The sequence below is a fragment of the Podarcis tiliguerta genome (genome assembly GCF_965153285.1).
Source record: "Podarcis tiliguerta genome assembly, chromosome: 9".
In the NCBI taxonomy this organism is placed as follows: Eukaryota; Metazoa; Chordata; class Lepidosauria; order Squamata; family Lacertidae; genus Podarcis; species Podarcis tiliguerta.
This window is the reverse complement of record NC_139542.1, coordinates 57024425-57029184: the sequence shown is the minus strand read 5'-3', so window position 1 is coordinate 57029184 and position 4760 is coordinate 57024425. Positions and strand designations below refer to the sequence as shown.

Below are 4760 nucleotides of genomic sequence, written 5' to 3'. Positions count from 1 at the left end.
GATTATATGATTTACATTTTATTTGTTTAATGGATGAAAATGAAATAAAACCAGGAAGGGGATGTTAATAATTGCACAGGGAAAGCATTAAGCTGTAAATGTTTGCTTTTAAAAGCATTTTTGCTGAAACGACTTTTTTTTTTAAGGCACTGGAAAACTTTGCTTTAAAAAACCCCCAGGAAAAATAAAATAAAATGTATTTTATAGACGATGGGAAAGGCACATGTATGAATCCTGCAGTTCTAGGGACCTGTCCATATATCTTGGGGTTTTCAATGTAATTTTCTTGTGTGCACCCAGGACTGAGGCCAAATTTGGAGGGGACCATGGCGGGGGGAGGGACACGGGTGGCGCTGTGGGTTAAACCATAGAGCCTAGGACTTGCCGATCAGAAGGTCGGCGGTTCAAATCCCCATGATGGTGTGAGCTCCCATTGCTCAGTCCCTGCTCCTGCCAACCTAGCAGTTCCAAAGCACGTCAAAGTGCAAGAAGATAAATAGGTACCGCTCTGGCAGGAAGGTAAATGGCGTTTCTGTGCGCTGCTCTGGTTCACCAGAAGCGGCTTAGTCATGCTGGCCACATGACCTGGAAGCTGTACGCCGGCTCCCTCAGCCAACAAAGCGAGATGAGTGCCGCAACCCCAGAGTCGGCCACGACTGGAGCTAATAGTCAGGGATCCCTTTACCTTTACCTTTATGGCCGGGGGTGAGGGCAATAGATGGAGGTAGTAATTCATGTCTGGATGGTGCAGTAAGATGTCCCGGGCCAGGACTAGAGGACATTTTGGCTCCACTGGTGTTTTTGCATAGCACTGACCTCCCTGCCAGCTCTCCTCCCAGAAGGCAGCAACAGCTGGGAGGTCAGGTAATGGCTGCCACCCCATCCCATCTTCTGCTACTGCCAAATTACATGGGCAAAACACAGTGGCGTAGCGTGGGGGGTGCAGGGGGGCCCGGCCGCACCGGGCGCAACATCAGGGGGGCGGGGGTGCTCACACTCGCAGCTCTCTGCCCCTACCTGGGTCACTCACTCTCACTGCAGTGCTGGCTGTGCAAATCCAATCTGAGCTGCCGGGTCGCCGCCCACTGTGGAGGGGAGGGTGCCAGGCGTGCGGTGTGGTGCGGTGAGAGAGCGAGGGACTATCTGGGGGAGGGACAGTGCAGGGGGGGGGGGTGTGTGCCCAAATTACTTGCCTTGCCCCGGGTTAGGGGGCGCAAATTACTTGCCTTGCCCTGGGTGCTGACAACCCACGCTACGCCACTGGCAAAACATGGAGTTTGCAATCTCCTTTTGCCATCTAAGTTTGACGCTGGCGTCAAGAATGGAAAGGCAAATGTCTTCAGAAGAAGAAAAAACCATGGAACGGAAAATGGCAAAGTTAAGCAGGGCTGGACACGAGAAACTGCAATTCCACATAGCCGCTGAATTTCACATACTGATTAGAAACTGAATCTTTTTCTCCAGGCCTTCGGTTTTAAATTATCCAAACACAAGTTTGTCTTGGCGCCTTGTACAAAGAGTTTATTCAAACATGAGAAATGTGTTTGTTTTTTAAATGGAATTATTATGATGCTGAAGGATTACATTATGGGACAGGACAACGGGAACATGTTATTAGAGCGCCACATGAGCTAACTGAATTTCAGCCCATTGGGTTGCCGTTTCCCTTTTTCAAGACAAATGGTTCTGTAAGCTCCATTGTACTGTACATAATGTACAGCAATGTTTGATTCCAAAATTGCCACTAAACTACCACCTGCTGTCACAGCAGAAACAACCCTTTGCAGAGCCAAGGTAATTCCTAAATATGTCTCCTGGAAGCCAGAATTGAATCTGAGCATGTAATGTACAAAGCTCACTCAGCCAGTCTATGGGGAAGGAATCGTCAACAAACAATACATCTGCAGCAAACCAACCACTTGAAGAATACAAAACAGAATAACGGGGAGCCAGTATACCGAGAGGGAAGAATTTAGAAGGGTGGTTTTAACATTATAAAACCGGAGTTTTCCGACTTTGTCCCCCATCACCTAAGAAAGGACAATAGTATCTGGTTTATATGGACTGGGCTGTGCACTGGATTCAGCCAAATCTTCAACCAAATGGGCTGATTTGAGGAAATATGGGCTTCATCCAAATGGGCTGGAGATAGTCAGGGCTTTTTTTCAGCCTGAGCTCACCAGAGCACAGCCCCGGCACCTCTCAGGTGGGTGCCATTGCCATGACCAGAGAACAAGGGAGAAGTTCATGGTGAGTGCCAGCACCTCTTTTTCTAGAAAAATGGCACCGGAGATAGTCCTGGATTGGCATGGTTTGGGTTGGGCTGCCCATAGCAGGAAGAAGGAGAAGCAATGAAAAGATCTAGCTGAATAGGAGGGACCAGCCAGACTGGCTGCATCTTCCTGGGGGAAAGTGGAGTTGGGTGGCGGATGCTTTTGGATGTTGCAGGTGAAGTTTTTCCTAGTATTTTCCCTGTTACTTGTCTTGTCTACCAAGCGCTTGCCAGAGGCACTGTGGCCACATCAGAAAATATTAATTAGGGGTTTATAAACCTTTACGGATCTGCATTTCTATAGCCCCTCACTTGGTGGGGCCACAACTGCTGCGCAGACTTCAAAACTAGATTTCTTTAAAGAAGTGAACAAAACAGGTCCACAGAACCAGGCTGTCATCAGAAGAGGACTAGATGACCACCAGAAACAGAAAACACAAGCAAGGTGGTAGTGGGAGGATTCCCTTGGGGTTATTTTGTGTTACAAATCTAAAAATCAATCAGCTGATCAATTAACATAGCCTTTTAATCACCTGACAGCGCTAGGGGGGGAAGAAGAGAGCCGTTTCTGCAAACTCTCTCCATCTCTCTCTGTAGTGGTGATCATGTTTGAATCCGCAGGGAAATAACAGCCCAGTCAATTTCCTGGCGTGCAGATTTGCAGGCCGTTGCATCACAAATTACAGCGCATCACTTCACATTACTTTGCATGAAGCATGGCCCAGCATCAACAGCCATTCCCCATACAGTGTGTAACAAAATTGTTTCATGCCCGTTTAACTCCCCTGCATTCTTTAATTAAAGATTAAAGCCAAACCATTCGTTGGGGGGCTACTGCGAGATTTTAAAAATTCACTCCCCCCCCCCTCGACGTAACAAATTAATTTACGGACTGAAAGCACTTGCTCTTTCGGGGTATTTTATGTCTACATCAGAACTATTCAAAACAGAGGAAGCGTCCATAGATTAATGTTTGTAGCGCAAATTATGGAAGCTCTCTGTTGTGGAGATTTATGGAGCCTTCTGCTGAACCCAGACATGAGTTTGTGCTGCGTAGTGACTGTGAACTAGTAGGTTCCGGGATCAAATTCCACCTGCAAGTTTGGAGATGACTTACCCACGCCAAGGCTTGATGTTTTGAGTGAAGGATCACAATGAATGGGATAGAAGAGGAGGAGAATGCCTCCTGAAAAAAAGCCAGCATCTGAAATGTATTGGCAACTGCAGTTTTTAAATAAAATGTTCTATTCCCAACATTTCCCCCCACTGTTGTTTTTTTTAATCCAGTTCCCTTTTCCTCCCAATGCTTGGGAAAAAACATCACCCAATGTTAACCAAACTAATAAACGCTTCTGTATTGATTCTGTGATATCTGAGAACGCTTTTCCTGGATAAACATGATTGGTCTGTGCAATTATTCCTTCTTCTGAGGGCCAGTCGATTTATCAGCAGCTTCACAATTAGTGAATGGAGTCCGCAGCATCTAAAAAGGCCCAGATGGCAATAATGTGCCAGGGCAGGAAGCCAAGCGCTCCAGATGTTTCAACGGAAGCTGCGGACAGGCTCAATCGGCAGCCTCTTCTCCTAAACAAAAATAGTATCCACTGTTACTTGTTTACCCAAGTGCCTTTCTTCACCTTAACACAGCAGTGAGGGTGGCAGCCATTGAGCAATAGCAATCGTTCAGCTTCCATAAATATAAATATACCTGCCAGGTGACCTTCTAAAGCTGCTGCTGCTGCTGCTTCTTCTTCTTCTTCTTCTTCTTCTTCTTCTTCTTCTTCTTCTTCTTCTTCTTCTTCTTCTTCTTCTTCTTCTTCTGTGTTATAGGATGGATTCACACTGAAATCCATGCCTTGCTTCTTGCTGCCATATCCTGCTGACTGTTACCCTCTGAGATCCAGTGTGGTGGAGTGGTTAAGAGCGGTAGACTCATAATCTGGTGAACTGGGTTTGCTTCCCTGCTCCTCCGCATGCAGCTGCTGGGTGACCTTGGGCTAGTCACACTTCTTTGAAGTCTCTCAGCCCCACTCACCTCACAGAGTGTTTGTTGTGGGGGAGGAAGGGAAAGGAGAATGTTAGCCGCTTTGAGACGCCTTAAAGGGAGTGAAAGGGGGGATATCAAACTCCTCCTCTTCTTCTTCTTCTTCATCATCATCATCTTCTATACTCTGGTTCAGATTAGTCCCTTCCCCCCCTTGGATCTTTCCCAGCACCCTTTGGGCCTTTTTACTTCTTCAGTCTTATTCATGAGGGCAGCTTCCAGATGCATATATATAATACACAAAAGGGAATTTGCAGATCTACTCTGTATACGGCAGGAGATAGCTGCTCTCCAGTCTTTTGCGCCCTTTCCAATGGATTTGAAAGGCAAGGAAATGTATGCAGACCCATCCTTGATATTAGTAGCAGTTAGTTGGGATCTCCTTGTTATGGAAATTAGAGGCCAGAGGTGTGATGATGGGGTAAAGACCTGCTTGCTTAAAAT

General features: G+C 46.6%; 1 protein-coding gene across 1 annotated transcript in view; it reads right to left on the bottom strand.

The window, feature by feature from the left end:
• LOC310685552 (uncharacterized protein) overlaps nucleotides 1-4760 on the bottom strand; it is a 945613-nt gene that overhangs the window by 460848 nt on the left and 480005 nt on the right. The window lies entirely within an intron of this gene.